Source organism: Calonectris borealis, chromosome 5, assembly GCF_964195595.1.
Source record: "Calonectris borealis chromosome 5, bCalBor7.hap1.2, whole genome shotgun sequence".
Lineage (NCBI taxonomy): Eukaryota > Metazoa > Chordata > Aves > Procellariiformes > Procellariidae > Calonectris > Calonectris borealis.
This window is the reverse complement of record NC_134316.1, coordinates 25,294,567-25,318,820: the sequence shown is the minus strand read 5'-3', so window position 1 is coordinate 25,318,820 and position 24,254 is coordinate 25,294,567. Positions and strand designations below refer to the sequence as shown.

General features: G+C 39.0%; 1 protein-coding gene across 9 annotated transcripts in view; it reads right to left on the bottom strand.

Annotated features, from left to right (window-relative positions):
* SPTLC2 (serine palmitoyltransferase long chain base subunit 2) overlaps positions 1-24,254 on the bottom strand; it is an 81,345-nt gene that overhangs the window by 14,960 nt on the left and 42,131 nt on the right. The window lies entirely within an intron of this gene.

Below are 24,254 nucleotides of genomic sequence, written 5' to 3'. Positions count from 1 at the left end.
GGCAGTTACCTGCTTTTAAACAAGATTCAAAATTTGCTCAAAATTCACTGGTAACTGCATCTTGAAGAAGAGTTTGCTTACACTTTGAATAATTAATGGAAACCTATTGAATCAGCTGGGGCTGTTGGCCATGTTTTATCCTGCTTGTCTGTATTAATGGAAATCACTACCTTCCTCCTTAGGTCTGCTTGCTGAACTGATCACGTGGCTGCTCCCTATCCTTTTTCAGTTAAAATGAGCTGGGTTTAAATTACACCGATTACTTCTGATAATCCAGCTCACTTTGCATAAGCAGCAGCAGCCAATTTATCATGTATTCAGCCAATTCTGTATGGATTTTTTTGACCTTTGTCAAAATTAGTACACAGGACATTAGACAGCTAGTATAATTTAAATATTCCAGTTATTCAGATATGCATAGGACAACCTATTTATCAGTTAATTAAATTCTAGCCTAGCACAGTGTACTACATTTCTGTATTGCCCAGAAAAAGATCCACATCATCTCACTTAAGCAGATGATAATGCATTTCTGATCAACCAACACTCTAATGTGCTTAAGAGATTAAGCACTATGCCATTGATGAGACTGTAATAAGTAATATTTATAATTACTTGTCTCTGGTCCATAGTGTATATTTCTGGATAATTGATTATCCAAACACTGCCTTCACCAAATGGGCGATTCATATACTGAAGCATTAAATCTACAGCAGTGCAGATCTATGCCACATAGTGAAGTCGGCTGCGAGATATTAATCGTCTTCCTTTAAAGTTGCAGATAACATAAGGTGATTAAACAAAAGGAATGCCAGGTCTCAAAGAAACACCCAACACCCACATAGCTCTGCCCCAGGCCAGAACAAATGTAATTTTAAGAACCTATATAGTTTTTGTAGCCAAGAGTATCAGACATTCCACCCACAACCATGCAATCAAAGGCAAAATCCCATCAAAGGCAGAGCATGAGAAAAAAGGATGAAACCTGTTAAGTTTGCAAAACTCAGCCTATCATTAGTGGGTAGAAGCTGGTATTTTTAACAGTATTCACTGCCATATAAGACATCTCTTCTCCATTAACAGCATTATTTCTTAATCTTTTCTCCCCCAGAGTTTTTGCAGAAGCTTAATTCCTCTTCCCCAAAAAGCAGTAAGATTTCAGTAAAACACAAAGGCATCTTGTGCTTATGAAACTTATTTTTTAAGTGGCTCACATCAGATCGGATCCTCTACTGGAGGCCCAGCTTTCTCTTATGTTTTCAGACCAATTATTTGGTTATTTTAAATACCCCTGACTGCAACATTGAGGGAAAAAAAAACCAAAAACAACAAAATAAGAAGGAACAGGCCTACTGCAAGATACTACAGAGAGTGGGCCAAAAGCCACTATGTACATTTCTAACATTGAGACAACCAATAAAAACACAAGTGTCCAGAGCAATCTACATGCAGAAAAAAACTACTATGGTACCTTCTGAGAAAGCTACATCTGCATGTCTCCTATACAGAAATGCACAACTTCTGACAACATTTCAAGTCAGTGATGTAGAATCCCGTCAAAATACACGAGATTTCACCACTATCAGAGCAGTAAAGTAATGTACACAGCTGGATACAACTGCTGTGATCAGCCCCTCTCCCACAACCAGGAATGCAGCTTTTCCCATACATACATTCTCTCCATGCTCCCATAAAGCACATAGTTTACAGTGCTTCAAGCAGAAGGAACTTCAGCACCTTTACAGTTTCCCCCTCTATACATTCACACTCTTTTCCAAGTTGTTGGGAGCCTTCCACGCTAAAGATTAAAGAGCAGCCTTAATTTGTAGTTGGCAACAGCTTCACAGTCTTCCTTAAACTCTTTCCCATAAAAAGAGTTTATGATTCTAGATTTGTCCTTATAGATTGAAGAGTGCTTTGAGATGTAAACAAGTTTCATGCGCAAGTCTTTCAGTTCTCTACAGAGACGTAATCACCTACTACAGCAACTGACATATTTGGAAGACACTTGCCTTCTTCAGGTTTGTGGGTCTCAAAAGCCTGTCAGCTTTTACTTTGCTCCAGAACCATCAGTCAATTTAATTAAATTATTACCTCTCTAAAAACTTGTCACCATGGCTACAACAGTATTACCAAGAACTTGAAAACATATTCAGTGGTGTCTTCTTACTACCCACCATGTGTCATTACCATCTTCTGAAGAGAACTGTAGTCGTGGTGAAGTAAAGCACCAGGAATCGAACAAGAACGGGGCGCAGGTTCCTTGTCCTCCGCTTTCCTTTCTCCCTGCATTCTGTGCAACAACTCTCCTCTGCACTTCCAACATATTTAGTCTCCTATTCCACTATAAAATCCTGCACTTGAAGAGTGATGCTACACGCTAAGTGAATAGGGTTTGCAATATTATGCAACAAGCATACACCCAGTGTTCAGCTCTGTTAACATTTGCTGGTTCAGCCCCACTGGTACACACTAGTGTAGCAGGCTGTTAACTGCTACTTCAGTTTTACCATGTTTTCTGGGACCACAAAGACAAACCAAGCAGTGCCTGGAGACAGCAGTGACTAGGTACCATTGCTAATCCCACTTATACCCAAACAGTGCTTGAGCATTCAGACAGGACCTCAAAATCCCTTCCCAGCCCAAACATCTTCTGAAGCTCAGAGCTCTGTCCACATCTGCGCAACTATAGGCCTGCAAAGACTGCCAGGACTGCAGCAATCCTCTAGCAGCTGGCTTTCTTGGCAGTATGCAGCTTCATTTTTAAGACCACGCAAAAAAGGCCGGCTCAGACACCACCCTGCCAATTGTTCTCGCATAGGAGTTGTGCAACAATTCTGGTAACATCCTTTCATCTAGGAAACTGGAATGTGATGACCTGCAGGGAGGGAAGGAAAGGGAGAAGAAAGGGAGGATTACTGGAACTGAGTTCTTCAAAAGGCTAGAAAACTAGAACCCCTTATCAGAGCAACTGATCTGAAGTCCCTTATGAGTCCTGTAAATGGCTTAAACTAGCTACTGACAGACCTACACTGGAATTAGACAATTAACTAATAACTTCTCCTTTGCTTTTATACCCTTTTGCAAGTTTACTGCAGTCATAACAAGATTGCTCTTGCAATTTAGTAAAATACTTCCTTGCCTGTAGCAGCCTGGGCATCGTTTAGCCTAAAGCCCACATGTATCCCCTTAAGAACATGCTGCCATTGTATCAGAAGTAAAGGTCACATGCCTAAAGGGGAGAAAACTCTCCCTTTACCACCCAACTCAGAGCTGTAGCTGTGTGGACTCAGAAGAGAAAGAAAAAAGAACAGAGAAAAGAAATGCAACAATTGCCTCTGCTTGGATAGCTAAGATGGGCTGAATATTTATAACTGACAGTTTGACAAGAGGAACATGTTTTTACTTGACATAACTTTATACCAGTCCAAGATAACAGGCAGTCACTTTAAATTGGCATTGCTCATTTTCATACCGACATATGTTTTACTGTACACCTTAAGTGCAGAATACGTGGTACAGAGTTGCAGCCCTCCCACCCCAGGTGTTAATAAACCAAGTGTGAATTCCCAGATCAGTAGCAGCTTTGCTGAGGAAGTCACTCAGCTCCTCCCAAACATTTGCTCTAAGGCATTGCCCATAACATCACGGTTGTTATCTACTCTACAGAGCCAAGAATGCCAGATATATGCTTTTGCATTTATAAACCCTAAGCAACTCAACTCTAGACTTAACAGAACAGACAAGTCAAGCTTTAGAGTTTCTGCAGCAGAAGGGTTCAGTACCACCAGCTGAACCAATACCAGTAAGTAATGGCTGACTGACTGTAGTATTTTTACCATTCTTCCAATACTTAGCACATACCTTCCAATATGAACAGCAAACTTTTGCCCACTTCTAAACAAGCTTCAAAAGATGGTGTTTCTAGATTTGTGCTGAGGGAGATTATTTCTCTTTTCTGACATTTTACCATACGGCATATCAAGTCTTACAAATACATAAAGCAAGCAATGTTCTTTCAAAAATGCAGCTAGCATCTCCCTGGGAAAAAAAAATATTCCAACACCCTAGAGAAAGCACTCCATTATGAATCTAAAGGCACGTGAGATGCATATTCCCCACAACCCTAGAGGAAAGTAAATTAGTATCTCTGCCAGGACAGATTCCACAGGCTGAAAGAATGATACTTCACCACTTGTGAAGGCCTCTTCTTTAGAGGTCATATTGCTCAGAAAGACAGAAGTTAGACTGAAAACATATCTAGGAGATATTTAAGCAAACTTCTTCTCAAAGCAGAAATTAAGTTGATACTTACCATAGTTATCTGCAGGATAAAAAGAGGACTGCACATTCCACCACACCAAATCTAAACTCCTCTTGCAATGGGTTTATCAATGAGGCACATAAACAGATAAACTCACCTGTATTTAGCCTTGCTGCTCTTTACATCATAGAAGTCTCTTTACATCATAGAAGTTCATGCTTAAACTAACAGTCCAAATACTGCAAGGATTCTCAGACAACCCTTATTTGCAAAAGGCAGTTTAACACACACACAACAATTGCTCAGCAATTAAAAATTTTTGCAGGGCCAGGATGAGCTTAGTCTTTGAGGAAAAAAAAAAAGAAAAAAAAAGAAAAACAGACACTTCTTAAAGCTGAGATCTGTGTAACTTCTCTATTCCATCTTAAAAAATCATCTCTACAAAGAACAAAGAAGCCCTAGAATTTGTGGAAGTTACTGTGCCACAAAGATCTAATATTTGTAACGTTCCTGTCATCTGTTAAGGCTGATGAATAAGCTATCGTAGATGGTATTGGACTCAAAAGAAAATTTAGTTCAACCAGGATGTATTTGTTTTTCCCCCCTCTTGTGATCTCTAGGCAGTAATTGGAGAGCATTCACAAATCCGTCCTTCTAAACAATGCAACACTTCATCAGCAAGGCTTCTTGAGAAATACAAGGCATGTTGCGTTGTACACAGACAGACTACCAACTGACACTGAACTCCATAGGGGCAAACCAACTTCAGATGGGGAAAAAAACCACAAGTAGGATTTTATGTATTTTATGCAATACAAACAAAGCTATATGTTTACATTTTTAATTAATTCTTACAAAGACTTAAAAGCAACATAGTAGGACACATCTTTAAAAATGGTTCCTGAGCAGTGAAACTGTTAACTGTATGCCCAAGCTGCAATACAGCTCTTGTTGGTCAACAAATACCAGTTCACATTAGATAGCTATGATGAATTTACTATATGTTCTTTCATTAACTGATCTTGTAGCTGTTTGACACATTAGAGTTTTAATCTTGCAGTCTTAATTTAACCTTTTTTTTTTTGTTGCCAACATGGACAATGAGGCTAAACTGAGCAATTTCATGCCTTTATCTTACATTACACTTGAAGGCTAACATCTTCGGTTCTAATGATTAAATGAAAAATTTAGAATAAAAAGAAAACTCTTTATATGAATAGATTGCTATTCAGTACATGCAGAATCATTCCACTTGTGATACATATTTATTGCCCCAATTACTCAGTCTCTCAATAACAGTTCACACTGTAACATAATGGAACACCCTCAGTTCCAGTTTTCATTATGTGATCAACGAAATTAAAACTTTTACAAGCAGAGATTTGTAAGAATTCTCTGAGAACTTGAAGATGTACTCTGATAGTAGCACACTGCCTCTGATAAGGCTCAGTATGTATCTAACAAGAAGTAGGTTTTGTTAAGAAGATTGGCTGGAGCATATTAAAGACATCTTTTAAATCACTGCAAGAAGTAAAGAAGATTAGGGCAAGTTAATCTTAGTATCAGAATCCTAAGGCACCTGAGATGACAACACTCCATTAATTCTTTGCACAAGAGTTACTTTCAGTTTCTAATGTAATTTGTTTCGCATTGTTTTTCAAGCTTGTCCCATCTTAGAAACTCTTGCCAGCGCAGAGGTGTTGGAGGTGAGAAGCATTGTATCACCTACTGACAGATGTGCCATCCTTAGTTTGTGGCAGAATAATTTCTCTTGGTATAGCTTATTTCAGTCAAGGAAGGGATTTACAAGGCAATAAGCTTACCCTGACAAATACCACAGCTTTACTGATGTTAGCATGACCTCAGCAGGAATACTTTGCTAGGAGGGATATCAATTTTGTAGGACTGCTTACCTGGGCAAGTTTCTTGCCCTCTCCTATCCTGACAGCCACAATCTAGGGAATGTAATAAATCTTTTCCCTCCCTTCTACAAATGCTTTCCCAAGACTAAACAAGTTAATTTTTTGGTCTTTCTTAGATGAAAAAATAAGAATAAAAATCAAGCCAACTAAAAGAAGGTACTTGGTCAACTAAGTGCTCATGCGGATTATGGTAGCTCTGTGTGCACATACACGTGCACGCGTATGTGTCGAAGGACATCAAAGCAGTAGATCTCAATGTACTTTTTCATGAAACAATGCTGAAAGGTATTTTATAGCCTAAGCAGTAATGTTTACTGACTGTTGCTAGTTACTTAATTAACAACTAAGCCTCCATATTCTTGTGTGGAATAAAAAGAGCTTGTGGAAAGGGTATGTTCTGTAGCATCCACCGTCATTCCCAAATGACATGACCAACCTACAACCCAATTTTATGGAAATCCTTACTTGAAAGGGTACTTATTAATCCAAGCTTACTAAAGATTTTTACCAGATATGTATGTAATTAAAAGCCAACCATCACTGAAAACAGAAAGAAAAGAGAAAGAAATCACAATCCATTATGAAGGCACACAGAACAAACTGATGTCATCGTGTCCTGCTCCCCAAACAGAAGATAAAGTGGTTAAATACATCCTACATGGAAAGGACATGGACCAGGCTGCAACATTTCACGGCTGCTTTTCTGAGAGCACCAGCATCAATGACAGTGAAGATAAAGCACTATTTCATTAGCATGGATAGAGCTTTTTCTCCATATACCTTGCTATCAATGGGCCAAACAGAAGAAAGTGAGTGATAATTTCCGCTTCAAAAAGCCTGTATTTTCAGACATTTGGAAGTGTTTAAATCAAAGTGATGATGAAAACTTGGTTACATATATCATTCTCTAGAAGTTTGTTTCTTCAAGTCAGAGTGATGCTACAATATACTGAAGCTTGTAAATTTTTCCCCATTAAACCCCCCTTGTTTTTGCAAAGGCTTATACTTCCATTCTGTTTATTATTCCTACATTTCTGTCTTTTGGTTGGCTGTTTCAGTGGAAGACATAATTCAGCATACTCTGTTTTGGAAACAAGCATTTTTCAAATCTCAACCAGGAATTCAATATTCTTCTGCTGATTTAACAGATTCTCCACTAAGCTTTCAGAAACTAAGTTGCCTCCTGAGGGCTTATGAAGATCTTTTGCAATGTTAACATAATAAGTCAAGCTGTTTTCTGGACACTATACTTGTAAATACCTCATCGTTAAAAACACACAACCAATTCCTTTTTTGAGAAGGCATAAAAGCACTACTACTCTTTTACTGACGTGCATGTTTTTCATATAAGATATAGAAAATACCCTCTTTAAGGCTTCTCCTGAAAAGCACAAGTCAAGCATGACTTCTAACAACATTTGCACAATGAAAAAAAATAGCAAAATGTTTTTAGATTTGCCAAGTAGCAGAAAGGACAAGCACGACTTAAGAATATCTGACTGGAAGCAAGGGTCACTTATTTAAGGGTATAGTAAGTAACCTGAAAACTAGACAAAGTAGAGTGAGATTTTAAACTAAAAAACACTGGAACGCTGAACAAAATTCCAGTTCAACATTGATTAAATCCCAGCGCTTTTACCTTTTAAGGAAAAGTTGCACTAAGAAAGACAGGGAGAGCACGATGTTGTTAAAAATGCTGTAATACATGTTTAAGGACCTGGGATGGTAGTATCTGCCAGAGCTGATTTTAAGAGGCTTGTAACATCATCTGTCAGAAAGAAGACTCATAACATGAACTCACATCCCAAGGCAGAAAGGGGGATCAAGATTCATGTGCACAATCCTGCCAAAGGCAGCACTCACCTACACAATAACAGAAGGGTCACCTCCTACAGCAACCTATTCTTTCAGCCTCAAAAAAAAAGAAAAAAAAAAGAAGTGATTTACAACAGCTCAAAAACGAGAAGGAGGTTTAAAACAAACTTTTCACTGGTTTCTTCTGAGACATCATACTATAAAAGCTAATAAGGGAAATTTTATTATACATTACATACAGATTTCTTGTTTTTCAGAATACTTTTCCTATCTCATTGTTTAAGTTCCAGGGACAAGGTGGCTCCACACGTACCAATCTGCTTCCTTTAAGTTTGCACGTGTGACCACTGCACTGCTGCCAATATTTGCAATATGAATTTTACATCCTTCCCTTCAGATGCCATCTGCAGATTTTCATTACAGGTCTTCAGAAAAGTATTATATACTATTACACAATGTAACCTGAGATTGCACAGAGACATATTAACATGTATGGGTCAGAATACTATATTGCCCCAGTTTTACATTATAAAGCACCAGCTCACACAGGCAAATGCCAAGAGAACCTGTGAAAACAATGAGAAACTTTAAAAAGTAATTAGAATAATTCCTTAACTCAGTGCTATTATATTACTGTTTAATAGCTCAAACTCTAGTATTTAGCAAACCAGTCAGAAGAGAGAAGCGACTCATTGGGTTTTCCCGCAGTGCTGCTGTGGGGATCCAGGTTTAAAACAAGCTTGGAAATGGGAAGAGTCATTATGGGAACAGTCTTTAGGCTTTATGTCTAGAGTCTGGGGTCACCAGAAGGACCGAGCGTCTTCCACTAGGGGCCACTGCCGCACAGAGGGAGTCAGCAGCCGCCCTCTGCGGTACCCGACTCCCTCTGTGCAGCAGCGACCTGCTGTCAGGACGCGCTCCCCCCAAAAAAGCCGATGCCGCATCACGGTAGGGCCATGCTTAATTCATCCAGGAGACGCTAAGGAACCGCTAACTGGACAGCTGAGCCAAGTTATTTATTCTTCTGACACACTTGCCTGCTTCCCGAGTTCACCGCTCGGGAGATAAACTGCAAATAACATGGGAGGAGAAGCGCGTTTAAGAGCCAACGCACTTGAAAGCATGAACGAGGAAATCAAAAGCCCGCTGAGAGCTCATGTTCGTTGGCCATATGGCAGCAGCATTAGGAACGATTTATTTTAGGAGAAGCGGTGAAGGGCTTGGCTCATGACCATTCTGAGTTAACCCCATGCCTGTGGCTTTTTAACAAGACTGTATGCAGGGGATTTGCCTGGATTACATAGGTACTGAGTATGGAACCACTGCAGAGGTGATGTAAAAATGTTCAGTACTTTAAAGGAGAGATAAAAACAGTTAAAATTGATTTTAAAAATTGGCAATGGTAAAGCCAAGGAGATTCAGAAACAGAAAAACGAGAAAAGAAAAATGATGGCTGATGTTCTTGGCATTGAAAGGTCTCAGAGAAACAAAATTTATGCTAATCTAAGTATCTGTCATTGCATTTGCTATCAAGCTAAACAGTTCCAGTGGAGTTTAAAGGCATGCCAAAAACCAGCTGGGTGCATGTATTGTGTGCTCACTGAGTTTATATATACTGGTGAGATTGAAGCCTTTGGCATATTCCAAAGCCCAGAGGAATATTTTTATATTTGCACTTTCTGATTTTGTTTGCAACTACCAGCTGCATTTAGAGAACTCCAAGGCAGCCTGCTTGCACCATGAACTTCATCATAAAGAGATGCAGCTCTCACCATGAAGAGGTCATGTCTCTTGACTGGAAAGATATGATCTGTTAAGGAACTACCATTTAAAATATACTGACTTAAAGAAGTTTTAAAAGAACTTGGTCGAGTGTGTAATCATAGAATAGTTTGGGTTGGAAGGGACCTTTAAAGGTCATCTAGCCCACCACCCCCCCTGCAATGAGCAGGGACATCTTCAACTAGATCAGGTTGCTCAGAGCCCCGTCCAACCTGACCTTGAATGTTTCCAGGGATGGGGCATCTACCACCTCTCTGGGCAACCTGTGCCAGTGTTTCAGCACCAACATCATAAAAAATTTCTTCCTTATGTCTAGTCCAAATCTACCTTCTTTCAGTTTAAAATCATCACCCCTTGTCCTATCGCAACAGGGCCTACCAAAAAATTTGTTCCCATCTTTCTTATAAGCCCCCTTTAAGTATTGAAAGGCTGCAATGGAGGCACTTTCCCATAAGACCTTTCTAATTGTTCAAAATAACACACGTTCCACAGTTTATTATTCTATTAATAGAAACTCTACATTGGTGACCGCAAAAGAACTTGACTGATCAGGCTGCACATGCACTCCAAACATCACAGTGGTAGTATTGCCCAACCTTGTTGTAGCAAATAAAATAGTATTTGTATTAACAGCATAAGTCATAGAATCATAGAATTGTAGAATAGTTTGGTTTGGAAGGGACCTTTAAAGGTCACCTACTCCAACCCCGCTGCTGTGGGGGGGACAATCAAGTCTGATTTCTTCATATGCCCTGATCTGTGTATCATTTAAACTGTAAATTCTCTAGAGCTGTCACGATCTCTACAGCAGTGAGCACAACAGTCTTAGCTCATGTCAAAGGTTTTCTGCGATATGGTGACACTAAGATGTTACAAAATGACATGGTAATAAAATCAGCTAAAATGGCTGCTCACCCGTGCACAGCCATGACAGTACTATAATTATTTGATTAGTCATCTTTTGCCTCAAACAGCAGACTTTGAAATAAGATACATGTGTAAAGGAGACCAGCATGAATAAACATTTTAAGGAGTTAGTAAAAGCAGAATTAAAACCAAATGATTTAAACTGAGCCAATGTTTATCAAACTACAAGAGACAGCTTTTCTACAGCAAAATCCCTTTTATAAGATCCTGAAAACACAAGCTTTAAAGACATAGAGACTAAACCAGTACAATGCTACTGACACCACAGCCACAGAAAAAAAGATGGGCTAATGGACTATCCTGCCTCAAATCTGGCCAACGTTGGCTCCTAAAACCAGTGTAAACCAAGCATTTAGTAATAGTTGCAAATACATAAAATGCGTAAATTCCATTAGAGATGTTTATAAATGCTGAAACTTAGAAATTATTAATCCTTCGTCATTAAAAGTGAGATTACAAATGTTATCATTTTGCCTAGACTCCATGCCTAGTGCCATTTTTGTACAAATGAACAGCTAACACAAAGCAGCAATGGCTAACAGCAGAGCTCTGGGAGTAGAAAGTTAACACACTAGCATACCTCCAGCTATAAATTTTTACTGAGCTACCATGTGGCAGATCAGGATTCACATACGTACCAGCCAGGCAATTCAGAACTTCAGGCCTGCCGACCACCACCACTTACTCATCAGAGGACAAGTCAGCTTTCCCTGACCACAGGTTGAAAATGCGCATAAGCAAACATACATAAATCAGCTACGAGGCAGCAGGAATTGATATCATTAAGAAGTGTCAATGCAATGAGGTCATTCTAGGATGTATCCTGCACGGACAATGATTCTGGAAACATTCACTCTGCACCTTCCCCTATGGTCCAACAGCATTGGAAAAGGCACTTGTGGAATGTAAGAGAAGCTCTACAGGTTTAGTATTCTCTGTGTAAAAATATAAAATGTCCAAAAGTGCTGAAAATAGGGTGCAACTGCTGTGGGAGGTACTGCTTTCACTTTTCACAAAATCCTTTACGTTGGAAGAGATGTCTTGAAATCAGCCAGTCCAATCAGCCTGCTCAAGCAGGGTCAGCTAGAGCAGGTTGCCCAGAACTGTGTCCAGCTGGGTATTGACCGTCTCCACAGATGGAGACTCCACAACCTTTATGGGCAGCCTGTTCCAATGTTTGACCACCTTCACAGTTTCAATTTTCAGAAACTCCCTCCCTCTTTGATAAATCCTAAAATTATCAAAAACTTATCATTTACCAGATGCAAAAAACAGCTAAAATTCCATACATTAATTCAGTTCCACCTTGTACTTTTAGCTGCCTCCCACAATAGAGGATGAAATTTCAAGTCTATCAGTTTGAGAGACTAATAAGAATGAGCACTTTGCAACTTTTGCTCATCAACATGCTGCACATAATAGATATGAGGCATCTAGCCTACACGGCTTGAAGCTGCTGAGGTATTTTGCTGGCAAAAAGCGAAGGCCCGAGCTGCCAAACCCCAGAATAATACACATCCGCTTCTTATGTACCCTGGCAGTCAAAGAGTAAGTCAAACTTGCCAGGGCACTTTGCTCATTATACATAAAATGCTTGACTGAATTTTAGTAACAACTCAACATGGCTTCAGAGTTATTTCAACCTGTGGCCAATCCCCACATGAATGTCCAAACTGCCTAGCCACAGAAATAACAAGCATAGCAAACCCAGGTTCAAAGTGTTTTCTCTTTGCATCTAAATCTAAGATAAATGTTATTCATGCCACACTGTGCAAATATAACTGCAAGGACTCCACCTCTAAAAATAGAAGTGGTAGGAAAGTAAGAACTAGTAATGAGTGGTATTACTGCTACCTCTGCCCAAGTAAGAAAGACTAAAATGCTTTGCAGAGTTAGTTGATCACACTTCCCTCTGCAGCAATTAGCCTCACAAAAGGTATCAAAAGAACTCAGCAAGAATAAGCTTCATCATGGTGTTGCTGTGATTATTTTTTTTAAAGCAAATAAAAATTAGATAATTAGGAGAACCAAAGCTGCCTCTCCCCTCCAAGGCTTTTGCAGACATTTCTGTTTAACAATCATCATTGGCTCAGATGTTTTTTTTTTTTTCCACAGCACAGAACTGAGCCTGAATGTATCATATAATTAGGCAGGTTAGAAGAAATAATACTTTGGCTGGGACAGCAAGAAAAAGAAGTAGTTGCCAGGAGGACCAATTAGTTAGCAAACTACCTAACACCACTCTGAACTTTTACTTATAAATGCAAACTGACTAGTTGGCAAGTTTTTAGAAGAGGAACCTACCTCCCTGAAGCTACAGCAACCAACAAGTTTAAGTACAACCACTCCTTGAGAAAATCCCATTAATAACCTGCACTGTTCTTACTGCTAGGTGAGAACTACAGTAACAGTCCTTGGGTGGTAAAATACAATAAATGGTGCCAATTGCACCTGAAATACTCAAGATTTCTATCGACACTTTTTCAAGCTCTCCCTCAACAGATTAGTGGAATTGAACTTGCAGGAAGAATTAGCTCCTGAAAAATCCCATGCACTATCTTGCTTTCTGAAATTTTCCTTTAGAGGTACATCCAGACATAAAAAGAAGCAAAAGCTTTGTGACCAATGACAGAGAAGTATGTAATTTCCATAAACAATATATATTTCTTATTTTCTACCAATCTGGACATAAAGCCTCCACTGCTACCAAAAAGCTGCAGCCTTACCAGGGCCATGTAATTTATCACAACCAGATGGTGTGCTGTCAATAAAGGAGGGGCTGCTATCATTCCAGGGCAGAATAATTACCTTCCCTTTGAACCAAGGACAATGTTTTCAATAAAAACTCAAAGCTGTTTAAAGCAACTTCCAGTCTGTCAGACTCCCACTGTGCAGCTCCAGGATTCATTAGACTCACAGAAGTGAAGGAGACCATTTGTTAAAAACATAGCACAAGTCTCTCAGAGAGGACATTGATGATATACAATTAAAAAAAAAATAAAGAGGCATTTTGAACCTTCTTTAAAAGCTTTTTGCATAGACTTTTTCCATCACAAGTTTTACAGGGAAAGTAGCTGTACTGCATTAAAATGCCATCTATATCCTAGGCCTTTTAAGTAAACTATGGTAGATCTTCACTGCTCTGGTATGCATCTCTTCTGGCTCTGCATTTTTGCATCTCAAAAGCAAGAGTAGCAACATTTTTTCTGGGAGGAAGACTAATAGGTAAGGGTTGTGAAGCACAGAGAATTAAAGTTTAGCTAATAAACAAAGCTAAAGAAGAACTGAAAGCCGTCTCTTCCAGACCAAAACACCACTAGGCTGATACTCCTCTGACATCTGGAAACACATCCCAATTATACTGGAGTAATTCAGAGAACTGGACCTTGCAGTGTAATTAATCAAGTTACAGTAAAACCAAATGGTACTTTCACTTTAAGCAATGCAAGAGACTGGATGAATTTCACTACATACTAAATTTCCCCTAGAGCTTCAAACTCTGCCAAATAAAAAGCCGTAATTATTTGAACACTCAAAGTATTTTCTGAGTCTACTTCCAAGCCAAATTTTGACTTTCAACTTCCCCTTCTTTCAACAGTATATATTTAATGAAGTGGTTAACAAACACATCCTCTTTTCACAACAGCAGAACATTTTGTTCGTCTTGAAAAGCTAGAATAACTATCAAGCCTGGGAAATTAAAGGTGAGCTGCAAGCCCAAGTGTGACCATTTCCAGGAATTACATGTAACAGAATAGAATGGAAATGTTCATGTAGTTTTAGTTCCAAGATGGTAACAAACATTATTAAAAGATGGCTTAGCCTGGTTTACTCTTGATTGACCCTCTAACTAAGATAAAATCAGCACATTCTTTTCTTCATGCAGAAGTTGCCTAAAGGCTGCTACTCAGATTCTATTATATTTTACATGTGATTTGCAGCCTTAGAAGAAAAAGATATTCCGGCAAAGCATGATAGAAGAGAAAAAAAAAACCCACAATAATTGAACAGCATTTAAGATTTTGCACAAATCTCAACTGATGTACATTTCTGCTCATCACCTCCAGGAGCTGCAGTCAGTAGCTGATGGCTTACTACCCAGAAGACCACAAGGAATAAAAAAGGGTAAAGATAAAGCACAAGATCTCTCGGTCCTCGTAAGAAGCACCGTTATGTGCATGAACAAAAAGCTTCACAGGGAAAGAATAAGTTGTCTCCTCTGCATGAACAAGCAAGGGTGGCTCTTACCTTAGGATATTGGGGTCCATCCCCACCAGAACTTCATAAACATCACTGGAAAATATCTTTGTTGTTCTTCCTTAATGAGTACATGCAGTGGGGACATAACACAATGGAGATAGCAAGTAACAAACTTCCACAGAGACAGAGATACAGATCTATTTTTACTTAAAAGCTTTTTTAAGCTTTTATTTTAAGCTACTTTTCACTTAAAACTTTTCTCAGAGTTTGAGCATTTCTTGCACCTATGCAGAAGCCTTCAATGGAGATTTTGCAGGCTTTTCCAAAGCCCACAGACACAGATGTACGGCAACTCTCGCTGAGTGTGCAAAGGTGCACCCAAGAGAAAAGTTCAATGTCCTTTACAAGGTAGAGGCCTTTGTTTTCCAACACATGCCAATAAGTCTCGTCTTGATAATGAACCATTTCTACTATTCTTGTTTTGTACAATATTGTTCTCTCCAACTCTGCTGTATTACACACAGAGTATACTACAAAATAATCTTTTTTGAGATCCCCACCAGCTATAAAGCATTAGTGTGCCACTGCTATTAAAGCTTCTTTAATGAGAAAGTAGTGAAAATTGAGTACATACTGGATTGTCAGAAACCAGTCAATCCAATCAATCAAGCTAAAGGCCACTGATTTTGAACTTACATGAAGCAAATACGTTCAGAACTACCAATATTAACTGATGCACGGTACTTGGAAAAACGAAGCCAAAGAACATAGGCTACACCAGAGCACAGATGATCAGCTGCTAATTACATCAGCACTTACACCAGGGCAGAACCAGACTGTAGCATGTTCAGAACCTTCCTCTTGATCAACCTCCTTCTCCAGTGACTGAAGAAGAGATACCAGTTTCTAATTAACACCACATCAAATCATGTAATACAACTTTAAGGACAAACATGTCTGAACGATTTTGCTGTAGGTTTTACCTTGACTCTTCCTTCTAGTTTGCATTTTAGATTTCCTAATTAACCTGAATTTTCTAAAGCCAGCAACTGAATTAACCTATTTTATTAATTGAAACACCTTAGTCCCTCTTGCGAGACAGATGGATTGGTATCTACATTGAAACATAATTAAATGAAACGGGGGAACCCTACAAAAACCACACAAGGCACCAACAGTCAACTTTGCGGAGCTTTGTAAAGTGAACTTCAGTGCAGTTCTGGGGAATACAGATTTTTAAAGGCTCCACTGGTATGCAACATCATGGGTACACTAACTAGCACTATTTTTAAAAATACCAGGTATTTTCAGCATTGTGATAAAAACACAGCCAATAGCTCATCCTTGGAAATAGTCCCTGGATTCTTTCAAATCTTTCTCGTTTAAAATATTGCTCCACAGTAGGAACAACATGCAACTCTTTGGTACATCCAAAAGACAGGATTATTTGTAATTTAATATGGAAACATTTCAGCTGTCTTAATACCAGGATAATTCCTATGCAAGTCTGGCATTTGAGACACGCCACATATTTGTCACTGAAGTGTGTGCATTTTTGTGCCCTTATGTGTGGTCCACCAGTAGATGCATTGCCCATAACAGTACCCCCTCCCACACATTTGCTGTCAGGTTGCTGAAGAGATTATTGGCCCTTTGAACCTAGAGCTTTTTCATTGGACCATTTCTTTGTTCTATAAGGCACCATACGGTCCTCAAGAGTTCACAGCTAAAGGGATACTAACAGCCTAATCTGGCTGTGAGCAATTCAGCAAAATGCATGTGTTTACATTTATCAGCTTTTAAAAGAAATCTTAAGAACCACTGGGTTTGTAGCAGTAACCGTAACAAGGTTTAACACTTGAGCTGCAGTGCTTTTTTCCCCCATCTGATTTTAAAAGCTGCCCTTTCCCTCTGTATAGATAAGAAAGTGACACACAACAGGGATATGGAACCATTAGTATCTTGGACTCCCTGTGTGGTAATTAGAGAAAATGATTTGCTGACCTCAAGCAGTCTTTGAAGTCTGCACAAGCAGTACGTAGAGAAGAGGGAAGGGTTATTCAGCAGGACATATATCCCCTCAGGCCTGCCTCTGCAAAAAGTTCTGCTGGACTGATTCTTCTCTCAAAACCTGGAAACACCTGGGCTGCCAGAAAACTTGTGTTTATAGATAATGGTCAAGGATTGCTGTAAAACAGCATTTGCATATCAGTGTTTTATTTAAGCCTAACGTACAAAAACTGTCATGAGGCAAGCATTGCTTTGCAGAAGTCTGAATTACTAATCAGTTAACATTGGGAAAAAAAAACAAAAAGAAAAAACCAAAAAAACCCAACCCCAAAACCTATATAGCCCTTCTATTTAGAAAGCTAACCACAATTCCCATTGACATTTACACAGGCTTTTATCTTACATAAGACAGCATACAAACTAAAATGAATTGCTAACATTGTTTATTGTCAGCAGCCCCCGATTTTAAAGATACAGAAATTACCAAATAGTAGATCCATACTGCGTAAATAATCTAGTTGAGTTAACCATGTAAGAGAACCACAACCTCAAACATAACACCAACAACTTGTAATTTATTCCAAGAACTCAATTTCAAAAGATGGGAAAGTGTAATACAGTCTCTTGCCATTTCTCTGCATACTCAAAATGCACTGTGTATTACAGAAACCTACTTTTTTAAGACTCAGGAAAGTCTTAAAAAAGACTGCTGGTTGCTGGTACCATCAGATTCCTTAATGACTACTAGAATTACATTTAGCTAGTAATAGACTTTTAAAATTTTTTTTCCAGTATTAACTGCAATGGTATACCAGATCCAAGTCAGACACTGCAGAAATAGCAACTGCCTCTACTTTAAAGTTTGCACAGTGGAGAACAAAAGATCCTGTGCTCTCCATTTGTGTTCAGTGTGACTCTTCATAGGAAATCCACCTAGACAGAAGTAGGAGGATTTCATGTCTTTGGTGAAGAATGGATCCTGTCCAAGGCAAAAAAAAAACCAAAACCAACAACAAACAAAACCAAACCAGAACATTGCCTCCTGTGAATGGCTCTCAGAAACACACAAGCCCTTTCCACTTAAACTAGAATTCAAGATAATGCCTGGTCTGGTAGAGCTGATAAAAAGTTATCCATGAACTTTGTTTTACCATTAAAAAAGAGCAAGAAAGTGAAAGCATGTGTCTGTCTATCTAAAAATCAGTAAGACTGCCAGAACACAGAATTATTTCATATGCGAAGGATTGCATAGGAACAACAACTCATTTCACCATTGCGTTACACTTATCTCCTCTGATATGTTCCAAGCCCTATATATCAATGCTGCAGTGAGAGACTAGGCTCATGAAGAGATCCAGAAGGGCACCCTAACTCCAATTCCATAAGCCACCACAGAACTTTTCCAGAAGCTGAATTTCTACTGAAAGCAGCTTAAGTTCTCTCTAGAGTATTGTAACTAAATAAAATAGCTATACAGACAGGCCCAAGTAACTGTCCTGTGAGAGAAAGTGAGAAAAAAAGCACACTACCAGCTCAACTTCACTCTGACACTAGCTGAAGATCTGCTGAGGAACAGCAGTATTGCCTGCAACAAGTAATTTCCCTGCCCCCTGCCAGGGGAATCCAGAAAGCAATTTCTGAAATATAATTCACAAGAGCAATACTTTTTTATGACTGTTTAGTTTTTAGGTTTAGCTGTTCATGTCTGTTTATACCTTGTTCACTGTATATGGTTACACTGCTGTCACATGGCTAAAATGCATTGCATCCTAACAATTATGATTTACAGTCATCTTTATTTTGAAGTTGAATGTAAAAAGCATTAGTTCAGATTAATCGATAATTTTAAAGAATGAGATTAGGGCTATCCCTCCAGAACAAAGAAATTAAGTTTGTGTTGCCTGGGTACACGTATTATCTAACTCTGCATATTAATTACCGGGATTGGTATTAACACTACTTACACATTAGCTCATACAAATTGCGTATTATCACAAATCATTCATAATCATTGCAAAGACAGCTGTACATATCCTGTTTGACAGCTGTTCTTGTGCCTTGCTGAGAAGAAAGGGAAGAGAAATGTGTGCTGGTCAGACTATTCTTCTGAACTAGTTATGGTGCCTCCACTATGAAGAAGGCAAAAAACATGAAAAAAACTTTATACAGTTTCAATAAAACTTAACTTGCCAAGTTAATGGAATTTTAGAGAAAAGCAAGCATTTTAAAACTTTTGTTTTCTTTTTATTATGATACCTTGGACATTGGAACTCAGAAAGCACATCTTTGCTCTTAAACTCAAGAATAAGACAAATCATCAGTGAAGAAGCAACAGAAGGAAACAGACTCAAACCTTTGTACAACACAAACAGGTTGTCAGGCCTTTATGGCAGATCGAAGCCACAGAGAGAAAAAACCATCAGGAACACATACAAACACCACATTTCTTTACAAGCTAAGGAATGTGCAAGCTTTGACAAAGCATATTATATAAAGGATGTTTATAATCTACTTCCATGGAGACAGTTCAGTAGCTTTACAACATAGTAACAAAGAGTGTGAACTATATTTTCCATCTGTTTTGTGCAGACTGTTTTTCTACAACGGAAGCCAGTATCAAAGCTAACTGTTCTCTGGGATTTTAAACAGCAACACAAGAGGGTAGAGAAATGCTCTTTGCCTTTGTAATACAAAAGATGATGATCAAGGATATGGCCTCTTCATATGTTTCAACCAGGTAGTGTTACAAATAACTTAGTAGTCACCTAGTTTCAGCTAGCATTATTAACTGCCTTTACTAATTGTAAAATATCACACAGATATAAAATACCTTACAGAACCAGACAGATTATCACCTCCAGCTGAACATCTGCCATAAGAACACCAAATCAGCCCACTTCCACATTCTAGGACAGCTATAGCCGAAAAGGAAGGCTATGGTCAGTATAAAACATGAATTCAGCTTTAGCTGAAGCATGGGAAGAACAAAAATGCCAGCACTGTAAGAACTCCTTCCATCTCCGAAGTTCATTTACAATGGTAGCATAAAATCTCTTCTGAAGCTGTCCACCTCAAAAGAGATAAAACAAATAACAAATAGCATCTATTGTACTGTTATATATCATTAGCACAAGTTCTGCCATGCTGCTGCTGTTAGGCTGGAGTACACCCTACATTATATGGCATAGATGTTCTCTACATATATAGATCACTAGGAATGGAGTGTAAGACACATTTCTTTTCCTGGAATACAAAAAAGCTGTAGTGCACACCAGCTTTTCCAAGAAAAAGCATAATGCTCGTTTAATAGGTCTGATCTACACAGACAACACTTCAAAGAAAAAGGCACTTGAAACACTCCACAAGACATTACTACTATAGAAAAACAAACGTGTATGGATTGTACAGCTCTCATGGCCTGTTAGACTGTCCTCAAATCCGAAGGGCAGTCACTGAACATTTGCAACCTGTATTAGGAAAAATCTCCCTACGAAAAATCTTCCCAAAGTCCCCTATATGAGCCTTCAAACAACCCTTCAATCTCACTGAACACATCAAAACCAAAACTTAAGCAATGTTACATACCCCACCACATGGATCTAAGACTGTGCCTCAGCAGCAGTAGTTTCTCCCACCACTCCAATAAATACCATTACAAGAGAACTATCAAAACCCCTGGATCCTACACACACGCTTCCCAGAACACAGTTCAATTCCCCCAGTTTACCAGGTATCTACAGAGGTTCCATGAAGGCACTGTTAATGCAAATCCTTCACTTCATGATGAATTGTCAAAAGAATTCACCCTGAAGACAAGACAAACACTTGTAGGGGAATATTTTTCTGTCTACATAGCACCTTCCAAAGGTTTCCCTTGGTACTAAAATTTCTAAGTTAACTACATACCAAAATTCATGGACTCAACCAAGATATTAGGGCACAATCTCCACAATCAACAGGCTACAAGCTACTACCTTCTTCTTCCTGATGGAGAAAATCCTGTAACAAAAAAATGATTGTGTAGCCTTACTCTACTCCAAACTGGGTTACTTTGTCTCAAAACATGGTGAAGGAAGCAGGTACAAGTATGAGGTATTATAAAAATTAAAAGGATTAAAATCCAATAAAAATGAGTGCATACAAAGCGGCCTACAGCAAAAGTTCAGGGTTAGGAAGGATGAAGAGTCTGACAGCCATATCTGTGTCGCTGAATGCCCTGTGTTAACAGATTAGCAGTAAAATAACTAGTTTCCAAGTAGTTTTTTTTTTTTTTTTAAACCAACAGCTGCAATTTTCACCTATATTTAAATTAATGTATTTTTCATACTACATGCAGTACTCTGGAAAAACCCCACTCCTATGGTTTGAATTAAAAATCACTAAATGTTAATTCCAGATGTTCCAATAACCTCAGGACTGTGAAAATGAATACTACAGTCCAACTTAGCAAAGGTACGAAAAAGTACAATTTTCCACAGGGAATGTACATACCTAAACTTATGATAGTACCACTACAGGTGTATTATTTATCATCTTTAACCAGTCTTCCGTGCCTTGAATTACACAAAACCTGTTACATTACAAAGTTATAACTAAGGCAAGGATAACTAATAACTAATGCTTAAGGATGATTTTTAATTACACTGAAGTATATCCATTGCAAAGGCATTCAAAACCAATTTCTAAACTTTAAAAATGCTAGTCTTTATTTGCAGCTTGGTTTTTTGTTTGTGTGTTTCTGGTTGGGGTTTTTTTGTGGTTTTTTTTTTAATTATTTTTAAATAAATAATTCAATTACCCACTATAATAGTTTGAAATTTGTCTAGAAATGCACTGGAGAATTTATATTTAAGTGGAAGTAAGACTGATTATGATTTGCAAGGTCTGCAGTTTACTGTGTATGTTGATTTGCCCAGATGGCCAAGAAGGCCAACGGCATCCTGGCCTGTATCAGAAACAGTGTGGCCAGCAAGAGCAGGGAGGTGATCGTGCCCCTGTACTCGGCACTGGTGAGGCCGCACCTCGAATACTGTGTTCAGTTTTGGGCCCCTCACTACAAGAAGGACATGGAGGTGCTGGAGCATGTCCAGAGAAGGGCAACGAAGCTGGTGAAGGGCCTGGAGCACAAGTCTTATGAGGAGCGGCTGAGGGAACTGGGACTGTTTAGTCTGGAGAAGAGGGGGCTCAGGGGAGACCTCATCGCGCTCTACAACTACCTGAAAGGAGGTTGTAATGAGGTGGGTGTTGGTCTCTTCTCCCAAGTCACAAGCGATAGGACGAGAGGAAATGGTCTCAAGTTGCACCAAGGGAGATTTAGATTGGACATTAGGAAAAATTTCTTTACTGAAAGAGTGGTCAGGCCTTGGAACAGGCTGCCCAGGGAAGTGGTGGAGTCACCATCCCTGGAAGTATTTAGAAGACGTGTAGAGGAGGCGCTTAGGGACATGGTTTAGTGGGCATGGTGGTGTTGGGTTGATGGTTGAACTCGATCTTAGAGGTCTTTTCCAACCTTAATGATTCTATGATTTACATATGAAAAAATGTTTTTTACCTGTACATTTCTCTGCTCTAATCTCCTACCTCTCAGCAGCTGCTGATCTATCTGCTTCCCCTCTTAGACCTATTCCTCACAGTGCCTCTATTGATGCTAGGACAGAAATCAGTTTTTCATCAACTTCTGACCTTTTCAAGACCTGCAGGACAGAAACTGCAAATGTTGCTTCATCTGAAAGAGCTGGCCACCATTCAGTACATTGACTTTGCTATTCCAGGCACACGTGTGTGAAGCTTCTAGAAGATAATTACAACTTTACACAGGAAGGACCTACACAGGTAACTGAAGTGGCTCATGTATCTATCTAGTTAGAAATTCAACCCAAATTGTTCCTTTCGCAAATAATTTCAGTACCTGCCATCTTTCAAACATCCTTTTTTTCCTCTGTAAGTATGACCACTGCTGATACTAGCAGCATCTCAGGTGGTTTTGTTGAGCTGAGACTTTGTAATACTTGAGAAAATGAAAAAACAGGAAGAGATGCAGTGACAATGCAAAATGAACAAATGAATTACTCAAAGACTTTTTGTTTCGTGTAACAGTGTAGGAGCGAAGGCACATAGTAAGCATTCCCTGTACCAAGCAGCCACCAAGGACTCTTTTCTTTGCCTCTTATCTGAAACTCAGTCAGTTCAGCCAAATAGAGGGATTTGTATGTCACGGAAATCACAGGCAATGTGGTAGCCATAAGAAACAGTGCAGATCAACTGCAGATGACTAGCAACAATCTTCTCCCTCATTCTCTACAGCTGCATCAGCCAATGAAGTGCTGCTTTTAACTATAAAATCAGATGGGAGATGTATAAGTGCAAGAAACAGTATCCAGCAAAAGTCAGTTGATGGTCACACTCCACGTCAACACCTTAAAAGTTTCTAACAGCATTGTTCCTGAAGCAGTTAGACTAATGCTCAAGTTCTAGCACAGCAAGGCTTGATATTCAGTGGAAGAGATATACTAGCCAGCTATAAAGTGTCCACCTTTGGTTTGAAATAGCCAGTAATCAGCTTAGTCTAAAAAGAGACAGATAGAGTTAGGGCATCCATTCTCTTACCTGGATAGTGAGCAAGGCTGAGGGGTGGGATGTGTTTGACTATGCCACTCTTTGGGAAACTTCTTTGGGAGATGGCAGCCGTAAACACTAGAATACCATCTTCTGGCCAAACTGAACAGAAATCAGCTCCCTAAAGAAACGATGCCTCAGGAGCACTACGAAACAGGCTCCACGAGCTTGACATAATAATAAGATCCTACACAGAAGTAAGCTTTGACCAGTAACTGATACTGTACGGTACTATGAGAAGTACTTCATCTTCGTGTTAGCACTTACTCTGAATCCAGAAGAAAACCTGGCACTTACTCTAAATCCAGAAAAAAACGTGGCAGACAGACTACCTTCTACTAACAGTCTCTTGGTACAAGGATCTCTTAAGGGATAAGGAGAGTGAACAGAATAGTCCTAAATACCTACTTTTCCTCAGTGGTACTAAATGGGACCTTATGGAATGGAGCACAGTAGTTTCCAAAGGTCTTTTTGTCCCTCAACATGACTTTGATATACCTCCCAATATTGCTAGAGATTTCACCTACATAACACAACGAGCAAAGGGAGAGACAGGATGCTGCAAATATGTATGTGCTCTTTACTAACGTGTCCTAAAATTAAGAATTTCCACTCTGGAGGAGTTGGTTTGGTTTTGTTTGTTTGCTTTTTTAAATAGGAAGTTTATGTATGAAGTCACTGAGAAGGTAGCACCTGAATCTTTCACAGAATGCAGTCTT